We start from the raw sequence: 25,319 nt of genomic DNA, 5'->3' as shown, positions 1-25,319 counted from the left end.
GAATGACCTCTTGTTCCTTAAACTGTCAGAGAATCATGCTAACCAAAATCTCCTGCCTTCTCAGAATCTCTGCCCGGCTTTGCTAGTTTTCCCTCAGACAGAGCTGGCTGGTAAAGACCACCTTCTCCCAACAGCAGAGCATCCCTGGGACAGGGGACACAGATGGAGGCTCGTTGAAGTGGGGACAGGCTGCTGGACGACTGACATCGGGAAGCCTGATGGGACATGGCTCCTCCTGCAGGCGAGGCCAGTGTTCTCTCAAGACCATGTTGAGGGCCTCTCAAGGGGCCCACCTGCTCTCCCAAGAGCTCCCTCCAGGCTCATCTCTGGCCCCCCACGTCTCCCGTTACACACATTTGAACCTGGAGAGCGGGGCTCAGTCTGTTCGTTGCCCTGCAGGGCGGAGTAGAGACTGAAGGCTAGAGCCTCGTGCCTCAGTTTCCCACTGTCCTCAAGCCCAGAGTTGCATCTCTTTCCAGGCACCTTTAAAGACTCTCAACTGGCTAGTGAATCTCTCCAACACGATGAATTCTTGGTAACGTTTGTCCAAAGAGTAGATGAATAACCATGAACAACCTCAGACACCGAGGCTCTCAACAGTTAAGTCTTCACTGCATTTCCTTCCTTCTACACTGGAGGATCCCGGGCTCTCAAGAACAGAAGCAATTTGCCAAACATCAAACACTTGCCAAAGAGTGAGCCCAGAATTTGAACCAAGGCCTGAGTGACACCCTAACCCCAGTGCACACACATGCCCACCCTAGCAGTAGCTGAGGCCGCAGCACATCATCCATATGTTCATTGGTCCCTTCTTCATTTTCCCTCTGCAAGTTTCACCCAACTGATAAAAGACTCAGAATGTCTGGGAGAAAATCCCAGCTCTATGAAGAGAGAGAGGCACTTAACTTTGGAAAGTCTTGGAGTTGAACAATTACCATCATGGGAGGGCTGGGCTGGCATCATCTGCTTGGCTGTTTGGCCCCCGCAGAAGCAAGTGCAGCTCGATGTGGGCTCTGAGGAAACCCAGGTATGCCTGAGGTCTCAGGCACCTTGCTTGGAAAGTGAGCTTCCTGTAGGTGGGCTACACAGATGGGAGGGGAGGGATAGGGAGGAAGCAGAAGACCGCCCATGAATTCCAGGTGGATGTACAGGCCACACGTTTCTTTTCCTTTAAAGAGCTTCCCTATTCCGACCCTGCTCAGTTCCCACCAACTGTGGGCATATTTCTTTCCACTGGATGCCATGGTTGAGAACTCAGACTCCTGTGTCTTCCGGTTTGGGGAAAATGTTTTTGCCCATGATATTCATGAGCAACTGGAAGATAAAAAAGCAAAATGGAAAAGCCAAATTAAATGCCAGTTTGGGGCAGAAGAGTTGACTCTCTCCCTCCCCTCCATGCCTCTGCTCAGGGTGTCCTACCTCGAAGGCAACCCTCCAAAGCCAGGCTTCCTGAAGCCAGTGGAGCTCTTTGGCCATGGGGAGAAGGGTACAGAGCTTCCACACCAGGAAGGTAGCCAGTCTACCACATGGGTGTGGAACACTCACTTGGTGTGGGCCCTGGGTACTCAGAGAAGAGATGGGCCCAGCAGCTGAGTGGGGGCTTGGAATGTCCAATAGATATTAGGAAACAGGTTAGAAAGCCAGGCTGGGGCCAGGTAATCAATGCCAGGATACTTCCTAAAAATGAGTGTTCTCCATCCAACTCCAGCCATCTTGTATGAATAAACATAACAGCTATGGTTCAGGATCTGGGTTATCCTGGGCTGCGAGCTTTATATACACCCTCGTTTAGGTCTCTATTGGTGCTCCACCCAGACACCTCCTCAGATCCCTTCTAGGGTATCTGAGCACCCCTCCCCTAGCTTCAGGTGCTTTTGCTTCCCATTGCTTGCACTTCTTTGACAGACTGCCCTAAGGCTATGGTAGCTACTTTGCCTCAAGTTCAGAGAGCTGGAAGTTCCTGGAAATTTATGAACCCCTGAGGTGGCTCTTGACCAGTGACTGACAAGAGCAGGAAGTATGAATGAATGCACAAACTCCTTACCTCAGGTTGGGGGGATGGGGGGTGGAGGGGTGGGGGTGCGGAATGAGGTGTCAACACTGAAGCTGGGGCTTGGCTTAAATCCCACTCTTGCTTGGCGCCTTCCAGTTCCCTGTCCTGCACCCCCTACTTCCATTCTGGCCTCTGCAGGAGAACTTCCTCAATGAATTACCTGCATGTGAACCTTCATCTCAGGGTCTGCTTCTGGGGACCAGCACTCTGAGAAACTGAGAAATCGAGAAAACCCATCTAAAGTGTCATTATCCCCATTTTTCTGATTTAGCAATCTTTTCTTCCTTGTCTAATGCATACGCAGTAGCCTGGGATGGAAGATGTGTGAGACCACGCTGCTGCATTCTAGGAGCTCTGGTGGGGAGACCATTCATAGGTGATTTTGAAAGAAGGCTAATTAATTAAATTAATTAGTGCTAGAAGAACCATCCAAAATGCTATGGAGGAACAGAGGTGGAGAGATGAATTCTGGCTGGTGTGATGGGGACCTGAAGGCTGCTCAGAGGAGAGAGGGCTGGAGTTGAGACTTTGCAAATAAGCAAGGTTCTGCAGGTGGAGAAGGTGGGGAGGTCCTTCGGGCCTAAGGAGGAGGGGTGACCAATGGGAATGTATTTGGACCTCAGTGACTGGAGTGATGGGCACTGGGGAGTGCAGTAAGAGGTGTGAGTGCAGCGAGGGAGTCTGGAACACACCAAAAATGCTGAAGAAGAGAGAAAGAAGACGGCAGGCCTGTCCCAAGAAGCCATGTCTGGATAATACAACCGTTAAGAGCATGAATTTACAGGGGCCAGCCCGGTGGCACAAGCTGTTAAGTGTGCGGGCTCCACTGCGGCAGCCCGGGGTTCGCAGGTTCGGATCCTGGGCGTGCACCGACGCACCGCTTGGCAAGCCATGCTGTGGCGGCTTCTCATATAAAGTAGAGGAAGGTGGGCATGGATGTTAGCCTAGGGCCAGTCTTCCTCAGCAAAAAAAGAGGAGGATTGGCAGATGTTAGCGCAGGGCAGATCTCCTCACCAAAAAACAAAACAAAAAAAAAGAACATGAATTTATGACTTGCAAGACTCAGTGACTTTGACCATTAGAAATAGTGACCTATTTTATTCAAATTCTAATGGGAGGAGACTAAAAAATAGTAAATATAAAAAAATAAGTGAATTATATAGTACTTTAGAATGTCATAGATGCTTTAAAAATAGATCAGGAGGGGGTCAGAGTGCCATTTAGGGAGTGGGATTGCAATTTTAAATGGTGCGGTCAGGATGGCCCTTACTGAAAAGGCGAATGTATTTGGAGGAATGTATTTGTATTTGCTTGAGCAAAGACTTGAAGGAGGTGAGGAAGTTGGTCACGTGGATATCTGGGGTAAGGGTTTTCCAGATGTAGGGAACTGCTAGTTCAAAGGTCCTAGAGCAGAGTGTGGCATAAATAAGGAGCCACAGGGAGGCCAGAGCAGCCAGGAGCAGAGTGAGAAAGAGAGAGAGAAGTTGGGGAGGTAATAGGCCACTGAAGGACTTTGGGTCTTACTCTGAGTGAAAGGGGGGACTTTGAAGGGTTTTTAGAAAAGTGACATTTATGTTTTGACAGAATCACTTTGGATGCTGTGCTGAAGATGCTGTGCTGAAGTAGAAGCAAGGAGACCAGCTCTGAGGCTAATACCATAATCCAAGTGAGAGACGATGATGGCTCTGAGCAGAGTGGTAGCTGTGGAAGTGATGGGAGGTGGTCAATTCTGCATATATTTTAAATGAGGACCCAAAAGGATTTACTTACCAATAGGAAGTGGAATGTAAAAGAAAGTCATTAGTAGGCTCCAATTTGGGGGACCTGAGGAATGGGAAGGATGGAGTTGGAAAGGATTACAGGGGAAGCAGGCTTTTGGGGGGAAGATCAGGAGTTCAGTTTGGGACATTCTGAACTTATGTTACCGCACCAGGTCCATTTTTGCCCGCCACCGGGAAAGCCAATCACCGAGACGAAGAGATTGCAGAGAGAGAGGGTTTAATCACAAGGCAGCCAAGTGAGGAAAACGGGAGAACAAGTCTCAAATCCACCTCCTTGAAAATAGGGACTCAAGGGTATTCATGGGGAAGGGGACAAGGTGGTCTGAAATGATTGGAGGTAAGGAGAGGTGAGGTAATTGATGATCTGCGCAAGCGTAGTCAGCCTCCATGCCTCTTCATAGGACACATGTTCACAGAATGGCGGCATTAGCATGCCCTGAGGGTGGAGTTCCAACCTCTTGCCATCAAAAGGGCCCAGTTGATGAGTTGGTGGTCTCAATCCAGCCTAAAGTGGACAAGGGGTTCAGTTCCTGAAAAAAAATAACTCAAACACCCATTACCATGGTAACCCAGGCTCCAGGGAGATGTTATCTATAGGAACCTAGTGAGAGTCAGGTAGCATATTGCCCAAACAGCACAGTTAACAATGAATAAGTTTATCATGCAGATGTAAGTCCTTGCCTTCCATTCTGATAAGTTTCTAGATAAGGCCATTCCCCCCTTCTTCCTGGTCCAACGAAGAAGATACCTTTACAGATGGAGATTTTCTTTACAAATGTAAATGTCTCTCATAAAGGGTAACCAGAACTAAGAATGGGCTTAGCACTACCCACCCAGGTACCCAGAGATATCTATAGTAGTGGCCTTTTCTGGGGGCCGGCCTCCCATCCCAAACTCCTTTGGTCAGTTAGTGGGGGTGGGGGCCAAAATGTCATTCAGGCAGAGACATATTTTGAGTTTGCAAATTGCAATCCCCCATAGTTACTAGCTGCTTAATCATCAATGGCTGTTTGCTGGTTTCATTGAGATACCCATGAAACATCCAAATGGAGATGTCAAGTTGGCAGCTGGGTATTTCAGTTGAGAGAGAGTTCTGTCTGGAGATAAGCAAATGGGGATGCTAGAGCCATGTCATGAGGGAGGAAAAGGGATGTGTCTAGCTTACAAGTGGAGGATTCAGGGTTGCTGGCCAGTTCATCTGTAGTAACAAGAGGGAAGAGAGAGTATGAGCACAGGTTGGGGGAGGGGGACCTGCTGGTGGAAATCTGTGGATTATCTCCGACTGCTTCAGTTTTCTCAGTGAGTAGGAAGCAGGTGGTGAGCTGGGAGTGAGGACGGGGTGGAGGTGATGGAGGTTTGACAATGTTATAAGTATTTTCTTCCCGTCTCACTCTTGTATTTTAACTCTGTTTTTGATGTCTTCTCCTATGCAGAAGTTTTTCATTTTTATGAAGTCACTTCTGTTAATAATTTCCTTTATGGTTTCAGGATTTTAGCCTTATTTAGGAAGTCCTTCCCCAAACAAAGATTATAAAATGATTCTCCTATATTTTCATCTGGTACTCTTTAAAGATCATCTAGATTTAATTCCTGTAATTTAATTTTGTGCATAAGATATGGTAGAAACCTAACTCTTTTTTCTTTACCTATGTGAAAGCACTTTTCCATAACTCGGTTCTCAAATAAGAGATACTTTGCGAGTGGGGCTCAGGGGTCAGTTACATTTTAAGGCAGGATTCTGACAGATGAAATTGGTTTGTTTTCTTCCTAGTTTAATGAACAATCTCACTTCACAGTGAATATAGGACCAGATTCTTGGGATGTGCTGCTGTGTGTGTGGGGGTGGGGTTGGGGGTTGTGACCAGTCAGTTTGCAGAGCGAAGAGCTGTGCTGGCCAGGTGAGGGGCCCCATTACTACAACCTCTGTGTCTATCCCTCACATTTAAAAATTCAGCTTATTTCACCACCCAGAGAATGTGTTTGCTGTTCTTTGTAGGAAGGATGGTTCCTGTTCCAGTTTGTGAATGGACCCCACAAGCATATTTATTCAGACTCAGCCAAGAGCTTTAAAGAACAGCCCCTGGGAAGGACAACAGGCTGAAGCCAAGGCCTGGGTGGGAATGCAGCCCCCAGCCTCTCATGCTATACCTACCCTTCATCAATGGGGACCCCCCCCATATCCTCCACCCCTCTTTGCTTGACCTCCCACCCCCAACTTGCTCTGATGTAGATGGAAAGGTCCTTGCTACACTTCGGCACCTAAGAGAGAAGAAGTGTGCCTCCCAGGTGTGTAAGTGCACTTTGCATCTATAAAGTCTGCCTCTTCTTCCCTTGTTTTCTGTACATCTTAATGTCCTGATTAGACTGAAATCACCAAGGACAGATTAGTCCATCTCTTTCTTTAGTATTTCTCCAAACCATTCCTTCTCCACTCCTGTGGGCTGAGTGTCTAGCATAGAGCAGGTAAGAAGAAAAACAAGTTTTACCTACTCCACATCTACCCCCGCCAACATTTCTCCTGTAACTAAATTATTGGTGAGGAATGAGCACCTCAGATTTCACTGCATTCATGACATCAAATCCCTATGGAGTAAATTGGTACAACCTTTCTGAAAGGCAATTTGGTGGCAGGTATCAAAAGCCTTGCAAAAGTGCAAGTTTTGGCTCAGCAAGTCTTCTTTTATGAATTTATCCTAAGAAAATAATTATGAGATTATATGAGTTACACAAGAAATGCAGATACAGGGATTTCCTCTATAGTGAAAAAAGAAAATGGAACTAGCATTAAAAACCTACATCCAGTGACGTCAGCAACATAGTGGAGTGAGCTGTTTCCTTTGTCTCTCCCCCATCAAACTACAACTAAAAGGACATTTATTGATCAGCAGAGGATACCTGCACAGCACAACAGGATGCCTGAGAGATCTGCGCAGCTATACATCTGAAGGTGGATGGACTACCCCTCAAGGATGTGGTGGAGATAGGTGAGCACCCTCTGCACCCCAGGCAGCCCAGTTCATGCATGCAACTGCTTTCCTGGCTGGAGCAATCATAGCACCCCTGTGGCCCCAAGGGCAGGAGCATGCCTCAGCGCGACTGTGGAAACAGGTGACAGCAGCCCTGAGCCCTAGTGTGATCACTTTCCCATCTGGTGGGAGAGTCCTCAGGGCCACGCAGCCCACAGAGAGCAGCACAGGTTTGGACCTAGTGGGGAAGCCCCACCCACCAAGCACAAAAGCTGGTACAACCTAGGAGTAGAGGGTGGCTGAGCTGCCACCCAGGCGAACAAGCTCCTGGCTGCCCTGAATGCCTATAGTACTGCTCCAGCCCTGAAGAGGGGAAGCATGTCTCAGCAGGACTGTGGGAGCAGGCGGCAGTAACCCTGAGCCCCCATGTAATCTCTCTCTCATCCAGTGGGAGACTCTACAGTCCCACTGTGGTCCCAGGGAGTGGCTTTGGCTCATTCCCAGAGGGGAGGTCCTGCCCACCAAGCACAACAGCTGATGCGCCCTAGGAGCAGATGGCAACGTGATCTGAATGAACTCCCAGCTGCTGTGAATGCTGATAGTACCACTGCAGCCCCAAAACAGGGAGCACAACTTGGCAGGACTGTGGCAGCAGGGAGCTGCAGCCCTAAGCCCGCTGCATGACTACTTTCCCATTTGCTAGGAGACCCCACAGGCCTGCTGTGATCCCAAGGAGTGGCTCTGGCCCAGACAGGCACAACTGAGAGGGATCACAGCAGCAGGCTCAGATTACACAGCTCCTGCCCCTCCCACCCCAAGTGGCGGCAGGTGGAATCTGCATCCAGCAACTATCACCATGCACTAGCACAAATCCACACCATCAAATGGTATAAAGAAACATATTAATACTCCAGACCAGAAGGAACAAGACAAACACCCAGAAATCAACCCTGAAGGCATGGAAATCTGCAATCCAAATGACAGAGAATTCAAGACAGCCATCATAAGAAAACTCAACAAATTACAAGAGAATTCTGAAAGACAGTTCAATGAAATCAGGAACCAAATTACTGAACAGAGGGAATTCTTCACAAAAGAGATACAAACTGTGAAGAAACACCAATCAGAATCGTTGGAGATCAAAAACACAATGGATGAGATAAAGAAAAATCCGGAGTCCTTAAACAACAGAGCTGACAATATGGAGGATAGAATCAGCAATCTAGAGGATAGGAATACAGAAATGCTTCAGATGGAGGAGGAGAGAGAATTTAGACTAAAAAGAAATGAAGAAATTCTCCAAGAAATATCTGACTCAATTAGGAAATGCAACATAAGGATTATAGGTATTCCAGAGGAAGAAGAGAGGGAAAAAGGAGCAGAGAGCTTTTTCAAAGAAATAATAACTGAGAATTTCCCAAACCTGGGGAAGGAGCTGGAATTACATGTAAAAGAAGGCAACAGAACTCCTAATTAGGTCAATGTAAAAAGACCTTCCCCAGGGCATATATTAGTAAAGCTGGCAAAAGTCAATGACAAAGAGAAAATAGTAAAGGCAGCAAGATAAAAGAAAATAACCTATAAAGGAACCCCTATCGAGCTTTCAGCGGATTTTTCAGCAGAAACCCTACAGGCTAGGCGTGAGTGGAATGATATATTCAAAATTTTGAAAGACAAAAACTTTCAGCCAAGAGTACTATATCCACTGAAAATATCCTTCAGATATGATGGAAAAATAAAAACTTCCCCAGATAAACAAAAGCTGAGGGAGTTCATTGCCACAAGACCACCCCCCCACAAGATTTGATCAAGAAGACACTCATACCTGAAAACAAAAGAAGAAAGTGTTTAAAAAGCCTTGAGCAAGGAGATAAATAGGCAGACAAAATCAGAAAATTGCAACTCTCTATCAGAACAGATTAGCAAACAGTTAATTATAACTCTAAAGATAAAGGGAAGGAAAACACCGAAAATAAATATCACTTCATTTTAAGCATAAATTCACAATACATAATGGAATAAGTTATGACAAAAACAACTTAGAAAGGGAAGAGGAAAGGGATGAAACCTGCTGCAACTAGGGGAACAAGAGGCTATCAGGGAACGGACTATCTCATCTATGAGATCTTTTATACAAACCTCACGGTAACCACTAAACAAAAAATCAGAACAAAGACACAAATGATAAATAAAGAGAAAACCAAGAAAACCATCATAGAGAACCAAAAAATTGAATTGGCAGTCCGAAATACATGGGACGAGAAACAAGGGAAATACATAACAACTGAAAAACAAGCAATAAAATGGCAGCATTAAGCCCTCATATGGCAATAATCACTCTAAATGTAAATGGATTGAATTCCCCAATCAAAAGACAAAGAGTGGCTGGTTGGATTAAAAAACAAGACCGAACAATTTGCTGCCTCCGGGAAAGACATCTCAGCTCTAAAGACAAACACAGGCTTAGAGTGAAGGAATGGAAGACAATACTCCAAGCTAACAGCAAACAAGAGAAACAAGGTGTTGCCATACTTATATCAGACAAAGTAGACTTCAAGATAAAACAGGTAATGAGAGACAAAGAAGGACAATATATAATGATAAAAGGGACACTCCACCAAGAAGACATATCACATAAATATATATGCACCCAACACAGGAGCACCAAAGTACATAAAGCAACTATTAACAAACGTAAAAGGAGATATTAACAACAACACAATAATAGTAGGGCACCCTAACACCCCACTTACATCAATGGCTAGATCATCCAGACAGAAAGTCAATAAGGAAATAGTGGACTTAAATGAAAAACTAGACCAGATGGACTTAATAGATATATACAGAACACTCCATCCAAACACAGCAAAATACACATTCTTCTCAAGCACACATGGAACATTCTCAAGGATAGACCATATGTTGGGAAACAAGGCAAGCCTCTATAAGTTTAAGAAGATTGAAATTATAATAAGCATCTTTTCCAACCATAATGCTATGAAACTAGAAATCAACTACAAGAAAAAAACTGAGAAAGTGACAAAGATGTGGAGACTAAACAACATGCTACTGAACAACCAATGGATCACTGAAGAAATTAAAGGAGAAATCAAAGAATATCTGGCAACAAATGAAAATGAAAATACACCATACCAACTCATATGGGATGCAGCAAAAGCGGTCCTGAGAGGGAAATTCATAGCAATACAGGCCCACCTTAACAAACAAGAAAAATTCCAAATAAGGAATCTTAAACTACACCTAACAGAATTAAAAAAAGAAGAACAAACAAAGCCCCATGTCAGCGGTAGGAGGGAAATAATAAAAATTAGAGCATAAATAAATGAAATTGAACCAAAAAAACAGTAGAAAGGATCAGTGAAACAAAGAGCTGGTTCTTTGAGAGGATAAACACAATTGACAAACCTTTAGCCAGACTCACCAAGAAAAAAAGAGAGAAGGCTCAAATAAATAAAATTAGAAATGAAAGAGGAGAAATTATAACAGATATCACAGAAATACAAAGGATTATAAGAGAATACTATGAAAAACTATATGCCAACAAATTGGACAATCTAGAAGAAATGGATAAATTCTTAGACTCATACAAACTGAATCAAGAAGAAATAGAGAATCTGAATAGGCCAATCACAAGTAAAGAGATTGAAACAGTAATCAAAAATCTCCCAAAAAATAAAAATCCAGGACCAGATGGCTTCTCTGGAGAATTTTACCAAACCTTCAAAGAAGATTTAATACCTATCCTTCTCAAACTCTTCCCGAAAATAGAGGAAGATGGAACACTTCCTAACACATTCTATGAGGCCAACATCACCCTGATACCAAAGCCAGACAAGGACACTATAAAGAAGGAAAACTACAGGCCAATATCACTGATGAACATAGATGCCAAAATCCTCAACAAAATATTGGCAAATCGAATACAGCAATACATTAAAAAGATCATACACCATGATCAAGTGGGATTTATAGCCGGGACACAGGGATGGTTCAACATCTGTAAATCGATCAATGTGATACACCACATTAACAAAATGAGGAAGAAAAACCACATTATCATCTCAATAGATGCAGAGAAAGCATTTCACAAGATCCAACATCCATTATGATAAAAAAAAAAACTCTCAACAAAATGGGTATAGAAGGAAAGTACCTCAACATAATAAAGGCCATATATGACAAACCCACAGCCAACATCATACTCAACAGGGAAAACTGAAAGCCTTCCCTCTGAGAACAGGAACAAAACAAGGGTGCCCACTCTCATCACTTTTATTCAACATAGTACTGGAGGTTTTGACCAGGGCGATTAGGCAAGAAAAAGGAGTAAAAGGAATCCAAATGGGCAATGAATAAGTGAAACTCTCACTGTTTGCAGACAACATGATTTTATATACAGAAAACCCTAAAGAATCTGTCAGAAAACTATTAGAAATAATTAACAACTACAGCAAAGTTGCAAGGTACAAAATCAACTTACAAAAATCAGTTGCATTTCTATACTCAAATAACGAACTAACAGAAAGAGAACTCAAGAATACAATCCCATTTACAATTGCAGCAAAAAGAATAAAATATCTAGGAATAAATTTAACCAAGGAGGTGAAAGACCTATACAATGAAACTATAAGACATTATTGAAAGAAATCAATGATGATATAAACAAATCCCATGCACATGGATTGGAAGAATAAACATAGTTAAAATGTCCATACTACCTAAAGCAATCTACAGATTCAATGCAATCCCAATCAGAATCACAATGACATTCTTCACAGAAATAGAACAAAGAATCCTAAAATTCACGTGGGGCAACAAAAGACCCTGAATACCTAAAGCAATCCTGAGAAAAAAAACAAAGCTGGAGGCATCACAATCCCACACTTCAAAATATACTACCAAGCTATAATAATCAAAACAGCATGGTATGGGTACAAAAACAGACACACAGGTCAATGGAACAGAATTGAAAGCCCAGAAATAAAACCACACATCTATGGACAGCTAATCTTTGACAAAGGAGCCAAGAACATACAAAAGAGAAAGGAAAGTCTCGTCAATAAATGGTGCTGGGAAAACTGGACAGCCATGTGCAAAAGAATGAAAGTAGACCATTATCATTTGCCATACACAAAAATTAACTCAAAATGGATCAAAGACTTGAAGGTAAGACCTGAAACTATAAAACTCCTAGAAGAAAATATAGGCAGTATGCTCTCTGACATTGGTCTTAGAGGGATCTTTTCGAATTCCATGTCTACTCAGACAAGAGAAACGAAAGAAAAAGTAAACAAGCGAGACTTCATCAGACTAAAGAGCTTCTGCAAGGCAAAGGAAACCAGGGTCAAAACGAAAAGACAACCCACCAGCTGGGAGAAAATATTTGCAAATCATATATCCAACAAGGGGTTAATCTCCATAATACATAAAGATCTCACACAACTGAACAACAAAAAAACAAACAACCCAATAAAAAAATGGGCAGAGGATATGAACAGACATTTTTCCAAGGAAGATATACAGATGGCCAACAGGCACATGAAAAGATGTTCAATATCACTAATCATCAGGGAAATGCAAATCAAAACTACACTAAGATATCACCTTACACCTGTTAGAATGGCAATAATCACCAAGACAAAAAGTAACAAATGTTGGAGAGGTTGTAGAGAAAAGGTACTGGTGGGAATGCAAACTGGTGCAGCCTCTAAGGAAAACCGTACGGAGATTCCTCAAAAAATTAAAAATAGAAATACCTTATGATCCAGCTATCCCACTACTGGGTATTTATCCAAAGAACTTGAAATCAACAATCCAAAGAGGCTTATGCACCCCTATGTTCATTGCAGCATTATTCACTATAGCCAAGAATTGGAAGCAACCCAAGTGTCCGTGGACAGATGATTGGATAAAGAAGATGTGGTATATATAATGTTCAATGGAATACTACTCAGCCATAAAAAAATACAAAATCGTCTCCTTTGCAACAACATGGATGGACCTTGACGGCATTATGTTAAGCGAAATAAGCTGGACAAAGACAAACACCATATGATTGCACTCATATGTGGAAGATAAACTAACACACGGACAGAGAGAACAGTTTGGTGGTTACCAGAGGGAAGGGGGTGGGGGAGTGAGCACAAGGGGTGAAGGGACGCATTTATATGGTGACTGACAAATAATAATATAAACTGAAATTTCACAATATTATAAACTATTGTGACATCAATTAAAAAAAACCTACATCCATATACGTATATGCAGAAGAAAAAAAGACTGTAAAGGTGTACACACAAAAATATTAATCCTGTTAGCTCAAGGTGGACTAATTTTAATTGTTCTCTTTTCATTTATCAGTATTTCCTAAATTTTCTATAATAAACTGATATATCTTTTATTATGTATAGATTTCTTTTTTAATCTATTATGGGGGGTCAGAATTGGCCACCCCAAAATGTGTCTTTGCCTTGCCTTGATTATTTCTAAGAACAAAAGACTCTGAAATAAACTTTGACCTTCCCTCCTAACTGCCTAAAATAATTTAAGATAAAAGCCCTGTCCCTAGGACGGGCCATCACCATAGATAACTCTGGGTATTGGTAGACTGGGATGGTTCCTGCTAAACCCATTCTTATCAAAGTTCTATTTACCAAAAATTTGCTTTTCCATTTCCATGTGAATTGCCTTCCTCCCCGTTGAAGTTCCAAGACACTACCCCCAATATCCCTCTTTGTCTTTAGCTGAAGATGATATTTAAGGTGACAGCTTTCGCCATTCTGGAGAGTTACTCAGCTTTCCTGGGTTTCTCCCATGTGTACATGTTATCAAGCTTTGTTTGATTTTCTCCTGTTATTGTCTCATGTCAATTTAATTTGTAGCCCAGTCAGAAGGACCTAAAGGGTAGAGGAATTGTCTTCCTCCCCTACACTATAATTCCTGGAGTATGAATTTTCCTGTTTGTTTAATCTGATGATTCATTCCCAGCAGTTTATATCCAAACCACCTGATTTCTGTCCACTCTGTCCATTCAATCCACAAATACCTGTAGACTGCCCACTGCTAGAGCTAGAAGCTCTTCTGGGGGAGTTGGCAAGGGCAAGGAACTGAAATTTTAATTTCATCTAATTTAAATTCATTGAATTTAAAAACTAATACTATATTCAGTTATTAGAAACCTTTAAGTACCTTTAGAACAACTTTTTCAACTTTAAGTTTTATGAACTCTAAACACAGATTAAATACCGTCAATGAAAATCAAACATCCAAACGAAAATGCACAGTAAATATAAGATACACATTGGATCTCAAAGACTTTTACAGAAACAATGTAAAATATGTCAGTAATAAATTTTATACTGACTGCATGTTGAAATGATATGTCAGATATACTGGATTAAATAAAATCTACTCTTAAAATTAATCTTACTTTTTATTTTTTCAAGTGGTTACTGGAAAATTTAGAATCACATACGTGATTCCCATTATGTTTCCATTGGACAATGCTGCTCTAGAGAACTGTGGGAAGATCAAGTGGTATAACATTAAGAGTCAGTAAATTTAAGAGGATAAATCTCATGTTATATGTTTTTTACCACAATAAAAAAAAGAGTCAGGTACCTGCTTTTTTAATCTATGGATAACCCATTCTTTTATTAGCAATATGTTTTTATAGAACAAAACTTGTAATGTAAGGGAAGTTTCACAGGGTTTTGGAGAAGATACCAGGGACTTGGCTCTGCTGCTTACCAGTTGTGTGTCCTCTGGCAAGTTTTTGTGTTTTTTTGTGAGGAAGACTAGCCCTGAGCTAACATCTGTTGCCAATCCTCCTTTTTGCTGAGGAAGGTTGGCCCTGGGCTAACATCCATGCCCATCTTTCTCTACTTTATATGTGAGATGCCTGCTACAGCATGGCTTGATAAGCGGTGTGTATGTCTGCGTCTGGGATCTGAACCCTCAAACCCCAGGCCACCGAGGTGGAGCATGCAAACTTAACCACTACGCCACAAGGCCAGCCCCCTCTGGCAAGTTTTTTAGCGACTCTGTGCTCAATTCCCTCATCTATAAAATGGAGATCAAAGAACGTCCCTCACAGAGCTATAAGTGAGGATGAGGTAGGTAAAATGCTGGTATACAGGTAAATGTTCATTATCATTTCAGTTATCTTGAAACTCTCTGAAAATAAGTTCTTAATTGTATTTTTATTATTTCCATCCTGAGTTTTATTCTCATGTGAAATTCTCAGCCTAATGTTTGTTTGAATTAATAAGCACTCTCAAGAATTCTTTCTATTCTCTTGAATTCTTCCATTAAGCCTCACAACCACAGAATTTACCATAATTGCTAATTAGCTCTAATTTATTATGTCTACATGAATGCAAATTCTGAACAATAATTTTATGTTTGACTTCTGTTTCTCTGGGCAGACTCGAGTGCCTTGGTGCCAACTGAGAGTCAGGACTTCACAGGAGAACAGGAAAGCATCTTCAAGAACCTATCGGTGAGCTCAAATAGCGTCTGGTTCAGGGTTACTGAGGGCTGTCCAGACAAGCAACTGCAACTGGTATCAGGAAACCAACTCTCCCCTCACCTTCTGCCAAAAAAGGAACCACAAAAGTAGAGTATTGTTCAGTGGGCATGGTGGAAACACTATGTTGAATAGCCATGGTTAAGTGAATGTTATTATAATACATGACAGTCTGGGGTTGCTTATTCCCTTCCTTCAGATTGACCTTCATGCCTGATGGGAACAGGTCTTCGACATAATAAAGCACCAAAGTTCTACACCCTTGTGTGAAGGATCGAGGATCTACTAGGCTGGAATCAGGAACCACCCGACCATCTCCACCTCTCTGACACCTAGGTGCCACTGGATGGAGCCAGGACCCGTGGAGGAGGGAGACCGGAGGCAGAAGGGACTATAAGCACCAGCTGAGGCTCACAAATCTGGGATCAAAAAGAAACCCAATGGGAAGAAGCAAGAAATGTCTGCTGCTATCCTCGGTACTGTCTGTGTGTTCACAACTGATGACCAATAGGATGAGTGTTTTATTTCTGGTAATGAAATCTATCAGCACACCAGGCATTCAAGGCATAACAATAGGATAATGATACTAACAGCCATCACTTACTGTGTGCTTTCTCTGCCCAGACACTAGGCTATGTCCTCTACATTCCTACACTGTCTAATCCATTAGATAATATATTAGTTATCTGTTGCTACATAACAAATTACTCTAATACTTAGCAGATTAAAACAATAAACATTTATTATCTCACATAGTTTCTATAGGTCAGCAATCCGAGAATGGCTTGGCTGGTGGCTCTGGCTCAGGGTCTCTTATGAGGCTGTAGTCACCTGAAGGCTTGACCAGGGTTGGAGGATCCTCACTTGCATGCCTGGCAAGATAGTGCTGGCTGTTGGCAGGAGCACCCAGTTCCTTGCCTCATGGACTGCTTGAGGGTGCGGCTGCTTGAGTGTCCTCACAACATGGCAGCTGGCTTCCCCCAGAGCAAGAGATCTAAGGGAAAGCAAGCTCCTATATGTCTTATGACCTGGCCTCAAAAGTCACATTCTGTCCTTTACACAATATCCTATTGATTATACAGGTCAGCCCTATTCTGTGTAGGAGGAGTCTATAGAAGGGCATGAATACCAGGAGAGAGGATCAGTGGGGAACATCTTGGTGTGTGGTGACCTCAGGAGAGTATGATTATCCCCATTTCACAGTAGAGAAAACTGAGGCACAGAAAGGTAAGTCAATTTTCCCAAAGACACACAGCTGGTGTGTGGTGGGGCTGGGATTTGACCCCTGGTCTTCTTGACTCTAACACCACTCAAGAGACAATGTTGAAGCCTGAACAGTGATTAGGTGAAAAGGTGGGTGGGATCTATAGCAGTACTTCAGGGCACAATGCACTTATGCATTTTCTGTCTTATGTCTCATGGCCTGGCAATCCAACCTCCACTACAACATAGATTCCATGGCACATTATCTTCTAAATTCCAGATATTCAATCTGCACATTTTGGAACCCAACCTGCTAATAAAATGAGAATTGCCTGCATCGTGAAATTCTAGGCAGCCACCTGCAGTGAGTAATAATAATGTGACTTAATGTAGAGCAAGAGCCTCACTGATTTATATCCACCAAACTGCCAATGGGTCAATTACAAATGCTGTATTTTGGAGGAATAACTATGCCTAGCATTCTTTTCCTATATATCAATAACTTCTAAAGCTTCTTCCAACTCTAAAATTTCCTGATTCTTTGATTATAGAAAATTAAACTATTTTATTTATTCACCACTTCTTTGTTTTCTATGATACACAAAGTTACTCATTACTGAGAGAACTATTTGAGAACATTAAAACTGGAACTGTGAAAGCCAGAGAGAAGCCCATTTTATTCATTAAAATTCAAAACCTTATGAAATGCTCTTTGATTTTGATGTAAATACTTTATGTAATAGTTTGTATGCCTTTTGCTGCTTCTGCCAGCCTTTTCCACTCTTCATTATGAGTACAAAAAAAAATGAATTTTTCCACCATTGTATTCATCTGGATGAACATTTTTGCACATCTGTAAGACAATGATAATTAGCATTCATAAGAAAGGTCCCAAAGCATGCAGAATCCTAAAGTGTCTGCTGATTTGCCAAAGGAAAAGTAATTATGTGACAATATCAAGTGTACTTTGATGTGTTTTGAGAACTAATATATATGTATGATAATAATTACTTAGTAACTGTTTAACTAATCCAAATGCTCCATTCTTTACCTAGGCAAGATAATGGGAAATTTACTGTTTAAGGAGAGAATTGAGGTTATATTAATAGGGATTGAAGTCAAAATGGTGGCACAGGCAAACTCTGAACTCACCTCCTCCCACAGACACAACAGACCTACAACTACTCTTAGAACAATTGCTGCTGAGAGAGAACTGAAAACTGGATAAGAGGAACCCCTGCAACAAATGACAGTCCTGACTGAGGTGGAAGAGGCAGAAATTCCCTTCTGGAGAGAAAAAAAAGCCACCTTCACAACCTGCAGCATTTCATCACCAACCGGGAGCAACCCAAAGGTACACAGCATTCCCTGGAGGAGTGGGGGACCTGAGCCAGGGAGCAATGCTGCTATAAGCAGTTTTTGGACCCAACACAACCGAGATGAGTGTCATAATATCTGGCTTTGCCGACTACTAACAACAACAGGGAATACTCCCAGAAAAGCTGAGACATAAGGAAATTAAAGCCAGCTCTTAAAGGGCCCATGCACAAATTCACTTGTTTCAGAAAGCAACCTAAAATCACCAGAAAGAAAGGTGCACAGTCCTCTGGTGAAAAGAGACTCACCTGATAGGCTCTGGGTGTATCTCGGTGAGAGGTGAGACCTCTCCAGGGACTGAGACAATGGCGGCAGCCATTGTTGAGACCTGTTGTGGGCGTGCTGACACAGACACCAGCAGATGCCATTGGAGTTCTCCCCCTGGCCTTTTAGCCCAGGGTCTGCCCACCCACTAGAGCACCGATTTAATCCAGCTCAGCCAAGGCAAGCAGCCCATCCTAGGGACTGGCCCCATTCAACATCAAGTCCTTGGGCAACTTGTGGGCCTGCATAGGCTAGGTACCTGGATTCTCTGAAGCTTGGCAAGTGGGCCCATTTCTGTGGGGCAGGGCATGCGAGAGGAGTGAGTGAAGTGTGTGGGGCGATGGTAGAGTGTGTGGCACCTTTGCTGTGAGGTGACTGGGTCCACTTCAGGGGGTCAGGGCGTGCGCATGGGGCAGGACTATGTTGATAGGTGTGTGGTATGTGTGGCCCTGTGGGCAGTGGGACTTGTCAGCTGCAGAAGACTTATACTTCTCAAACAGCCACATAGGAGATCGGCCCCACCTCCCAAAGCCTGAAACAATTGGGTGCTCTCATGCCTGGGGCCAGCCCCACCCAGCTGCAATCCTGAGAGAGCTGACAAGAGCCTTATAGGCTGGAGGCCTATAGCAATTGTAAGCCCCTGAGCCTAGCAACCAGCCATGCTGAGGGCCTAATCACTTAATAGAAAAACTGCAACAGGAATGTGCTATTAGACCTTGCAGCCAGCTGTGCTGGGGCTCCCCACACCCCATAAAGAGACTGAAGGGTCCACAACAACCACACTCAGCTGAGCATTACAACCAGCCAGCCATGGGGACAGCTCAGCCTCCCTGGGCACCTATAGCAAAAGCAACCCTGCCACAACAGAAGGACACATGTAGCCCACACGAGGGTCACTCCAGGAACATTTGGAACTGGTGATGAGGGAAGCACACTGCTTGGCCTCATAAGGCATCACTTACATAAGGTCACTTCTCCAAGATCAGGAGACGTAGCTGACCTACCTAATACATAGATACAAGCACAGAGAAAGAGGCAAAATGAGGAGGCAAAGGAATATGTTCCAAGTAAGGGAACAGGACAAAACCCCAGAAAAAGAACTAAATGAAACAGAAATCAGCAATCTACCTGACAAAGAGTTCAAACAAAGAGCCATAAGGATGCTTGTTGATCTTCGGAGAAGATGGGATGAACTCAACAAAGAAATGGAAAATATAAAAAAGAACCAATCAGAAATGAAGAATATAATTCTGGAAATGAAAAATTCACTAGAGGGACTCAAAAGCAGAGTAGATGATACAAAAGAACAGATCGTGAGCTGGATGAAAGACTAGAGAAAATCACCCAAGCTGAACAGATACAAGAAAAAATAACTAAAAAGAGCGAGGACACTCTAAGGGACCTCTGGGACAACATCAAGCACACTAACATCCATGTTATAGGTGTCCCAGAAGGAGAAGAGAGAGACAAAGGGGCAGAGAATCTATTTGAAGAAATAATAGCTGAAAACTTTCCTAACGTAAGGAAGGAAACAGCCATCCAGGTACAGAAAGCACAGAGGGCACCAAAAAAGATAAACCCCAAGAGGCCCACACCAAAACACATCATAATTAAAATGTCTGGAATTAAAGATAAAGAGAGAATCCTAAAAGCCACAAGAGAAAGGCAACAAGTTACATACAAAGGAAACCCCGTAAAGCTATCAGCTAACTTCTCAGCAGAAACTTTACAGGCTAGAAGAGAGTGGCATGATATATTTAAAGTGCTAAAAGGAAAAAACCTGCAGGCAAGAATACTCTACCTGGAAAGATTATCATTCAAAATGGAAGGAGAGGTAAAGAGTTTCCCAGAGGAGCAAAAACTAAAGGAGTTTATCACCAAGAAACCAGTCTTACAAGAAATGCTAAATGGACTTATTTAAGGGGGAAAGAGAAGACTGCAAAAAGAAAAAAATTATCTATTTCCATGATAAGAGGGTAACAGATACAAACGCACAAAAAAGAGGTTAGATATGATGTCAAGAACATAAAAGGTGGGAGGAGGGGAGTAAAAGAGTAGAGTTTTTAGAAAGAGATAAAACTAAAGAGACCATCAACTTAATATAGATTGCTATATACCTAGGTTATTATATGTGAACCTCAGGGTAATCACAAACCAGAAACCTATAATAAATACACAAAAAACTAAGAGAAAGGAACCCAAACATAATACTAAAGAAAGCCATCAAACCACAAGGGAAGAGAGCAGGAGATGGAAGGAACAGAGAAGAACTGCTGAAACACCCAGAAAAAAAGTTTAAAAATGGCAGTAAGTACATACTTATCAATAGCTACTTTAAATGTCAGTGGACTAAATGCTCCAAACAAAAGGCATAGGGTGACTGATTGCATAAAAAAACAAGACCCATATATATGCTGCATACAAAAGACACACTTAGGACAAAAGACACTCACAAACTGAAAGTGAAGGGATGGAAAAAGATACTCCATGCAAATGGCAATGAAAAGAAAGCAATACTTATATCAGACAAAGTAGACTTTAAAACAATAACTGTAACAAGAGATAAAGAGCACTATATAACGATCAAGGGAACAATCCAAAAAGAGAATATAACACTTGTAAATATCTATGCACCCAACACGGGAACACCTAAATACATAAAGCAATTATTAACAGACATAAAAGGAGAAATAGACAGTAACACAATAATAGTAAGGGAGTTTAACACTCCACTTACACCAATGGATAGATCACCCAAACAGATCAATGAGGAAATATTGGCCATAAAAGACACACTAGACCAGATGGACTTAGTAGATATATACAGAACATTCCATCCAAAAACTGAAGAATACACATTCTTTTCCAATGTACATGGAACATTCTCCAGGATTGATCACATATTAGGCCACAAAACAAGTCTCCACAAATTTAAGAAGATTGAAATAATGCCAAGCATCTTTTCCGACCACAATGGTATGAAACTAGAAATCAAGTATAGGAAGAAAATCAGAAAAGCCACAAATATGTGGAGATTAAACAAAATGCTACTGAACAACGATTGGGTCAATGAAGAAATCAAAGGAGAAATCAAAAAATACCTGGAGGCAGATGAACATGAAAATATGACATGCCAGAATTTATGAAATACAGCAAAAGCGGTTCTAAGAGAGAAGTTTATAGCAATACAGGCCTATCTCAACCAACAGGAAAAATCTCGAATAAACAATCTAACAGTGCACCTAAAGGAACTGGAAAAAGAAGAACAAACAAAGCCCAAAAGAAGGAGGGAAATAATCAAAATCAAAGCAGAAATAAATGAAATAGAGACTAAAAAAACAACAGAAAAAAAATCAATGAAATCAAGAGCCAGTTCTTTGAAAAGATAAACAAAATTGACAAACCTTTAGCTAGACTCACCAAGAAAAAAAAAAGAAGGCTCAAATAAATAAAATCGGAAATCAAAGAGAAGAAATTATAACAGACACCTCAGAAATACAAAAGATTACAAGAGAATACTACGAAAAGCTATATGCCAACAAATTGGATAATCTAGAAGAAATGGATAAATTCTTAGAATCATGAACTTTCCAAAACTGAATCAAGAAGAAATAGAGAATCTGAATAGACCAATCACCAGTAAGGAGATTGAAACAGCAACCAAAAACCTCCCAAAAATCAAAAGTCCAGGACCAGATGGCTTCCCTGGGGAATTCTACCAAACATTCAAAGAAGACTTAATACCTATCCTTCTCAAACTCTTCCAAAAAATCGAAGAGGAAGGGAAGCTTCCTAACTCATTCTACGAGCCAACATTACCCTGATACCAAAACCAGACAAGGACAACACAAAAAAAGAAAATTACAGGCCAATATCACTGATGAACATTGATGCAAAAATCCTCAACAAAATACTAGCAAATCAAATACAACAATACATTAAAAAGATCATACACCATGATCAAGTGGGATTTATTCCAGGGATGCAGGGATGGTTCAACATCCACAAATCAATCAACATGATATACTACATTAACAAAATGAAGAATAAAAATCACATGATCATCTCAATAGTTGCAGAGACAGCATTTGACAAGATACAGCATCCATTTATGATAAAAACTCTGAATCAAATGAGTATAGAAGGAAAGTACCTCAACACAATAAAGGCCATATATGACAAACCCACAGCTAATATCATTCCCAATGGTGAAAACCTGAAAGCTATCCCTCTAAGAACAGGAACCAGACAAGGATGCCCACTTTTACCACTCCTATTTAACATAGTATTGGAAGTCCTAGCCACAGCAATCAGGCAAGGAAAAGAAATAAAAGGGATCCAATTAGAAAGGAAGAAGTGAAACTGTCCCTATTTGCAGATGACATGATTTTATATAGAGAAAACCCTAAAGAATCCACCAAAAAAAAATTAGAAATTATAAACGAATATGGTAAAGTTGCAGGATAAAAAATCAATATACAAAATCAGTTGCATCTCTACACACTAATAACGAAGTAACAGAAAGAGAAATTAAGAACACAATCCCATTTACAATTGCAACAAAAAGAATAAAATACCTAGGAATAAACTTAACCAAAGAGGTGAAAGATCTGTACACTGAAAACTATAAAACATTGTTGAAAGAAACTGAAGAAAGACACAGAGAAATGGAAAGATATTCTGTGCCCTTGGACTGGAAGAATTAACATACTTAAAATGTCCACACTCCCTAAAGCAATCTATAGGTTCAATGCAATCCCTCTCAAAGTCCCTACAACATTTTTCACAGAAATAGAACAAAGAATCCTAAAATTTATATGGAACAACAAAAGACCCCGAATAGCCAAAGGAATCCTGAGAAAAAAGAACAAAGCTGGAGTTATCACACTCCCTGATTTCAAAATGTACTTCAAAATATACTACAAAGCTATAGTAACCAAAACAGCATGGTACTGGCACAAAAACAGACACACAGATCAATGGAACAGAATCAAGAGCCCAGAAATAAACCCACGCATCTATGGACAGCTACTTTTCGACAAGGGAGCCAAGAACATACAATGGAGAAAGGAAAATCTCTTCAATAAATGGTATTGGGAAAACTGGACAGCCACATACAAAAGAATGAAAATAGACCATTACCTTACACCATACACAAAAATTAACTCAAAATAGATTAAAGACTTGAATGTAAGAACTGAAACCATAAAACTTCTAGAAGAAAACATAGGCAGTATGCTCTTCGGCATCGGTCTTAGCAACATATTTGCAAGTACCATGTCTGACCAGGCAAGGGAAACAATACAAAAAATAAACAAATGGGACTACATCAAACTAAAAAGCTTCTGCACAGCAAAGGAAACCATCAACAAAATGAAAAGACAACCTAACAATTGGGAGAAGATATTTGCAAACCATATATCTGATAAGGGGTTAATCTCCAAAATATATAAAGAACTCATACATCTCAACAACAAAAAACCTAACAACCCAATTAAAAAATGGGCAAAAGACCAGACAGACATTTCTCCAAAGAAGATATACAGAGGGCCAACAGGCACATGAAAAGATGTTCAACATCATTAACTATCAGGGAAATGCAAATCAAAACTACAATGAGATATCACCTCACTCCCATCAGAACGGCTATAATTAACAAGACAGGAAACAATTGTTGGAGAGGATGTGGAGAGAGGGGAATTCTCATACACTGCTGGTGGGAGTGCAAACTGGTGGAAAACAGTATGGAGATTCCTCAAAAAATTAAGAATAGAACTACTGTACAATCCAGCTATTCCACAGCTGGGTGTTTATCCAAAGAACACGAAAACACCAATGCGTAAGGATAGATGCATCCCTGTGTTCATTGCAGCATTATTCACAATAGGCAAGACTTGGAAGCAACCTAAGTGCCCATCAACGGACAAATGGATAAAGAAGATGAGGCATATATACATAATGGAATACTACTCAGCCATAAGAAACGATGAAATCCAGCCATTTGTGACAACATGAATGGACATTGAGAGTATTACATTAAGGAAAATAAGTCAGAGGGAAGTCAAGTACCATTCGATCTCTCTCATAAGTAGAAGATAAAAACAACAAAAAACAAACACATAGAGACAGAGATTGGATGGTGGTTACTAGAGGGGAGGGAGGAGGGCAAAAGGGATGATTAGGCACATGTGCATGGTGAAGGAATGTAATTAGTCATTGGGTGGTGAACATGATATAATCTATGCAGAAATAGAGGTATAATGACGTACACCTGAAATTTATATGTTATAAACCAATGTAACTGCAATAAAAAAAATATTGTATTAATAAACAGTAAAACTTAAAAGTGACTCTTTCATCCCCAAGCCACTTTCTCAAAGAACAATTTTAAATGCTAAATTTAGGGGCCGGCTCCATGGCTTAGCGGTTAAGTGCGCACGCTCCACTGCTGGTGGCCTGGGTTCGGATCCCGGCCGCGCACCGACGCACCACCCCTCCGCGCACTGACACACTGCTTCTCCGGCCATGCTGAGGTCGCGTTCCACATACAGCAACTAGAAGGATGTGCAGCTATGACATACAACTATCTACTGGGGCTTTGGGGGGAAAAAAATAAATAAATAAATAAAATTATAAATAAATAAATGCCAAATTTATTATGCTTTCCATTGTTTTTTTTACTATATACCTCCTAACATTTGGCCTTTTCATCTGTGATTTAATTTTTTTTAAAAAAGGTAGATTTATAAGAACAATTGCCCTCTAGAGAGTGATGAGTCAGAAAATGAGGACAGCTGAGTCATCAACCAATTTGATAAACTCTGGAAGTTACAATAAAATATGTGATGAGTGAGAAGGTGAACTTGTCCATCAGTCAAAAACATCTGTGATACACTCACCATGTGCCAGACCCTACATACACCCTTCCGGCATTCCCAGGGCCTGGAAGCCCAGTGGAGTTTGGTGGGGCCTCATCCACCACCACCCCTGCATTCTAGAACACTTTTAGGCCAATGGTCTTCAACCTTTTTTATTGTAAACTTATTGACGAATTTTGAAAACCTCTGTCTCTCCCCCACCCAGATGTTAAGCTGATATCTAAATATTTTCATCATAACTTTAAATAG

Source organism: Diceros bicornis, chromosome 19 (assembly GCF_020826845.1).
Source record: "Diceros bicornis minor isolate mBicDic1 chromosome 19, mDicBic1.mat.cur, whole genome shotgun sequence".
Taxonomy (NCBI): Eukaryota; Metazoa; Chordata; class Mammalia; order Perissodactyla; family Rhinocerotidae; genus Diceros; species Diceros bicornis.
Note: the sequence above shows the minus strand (reverse complement) of the source record.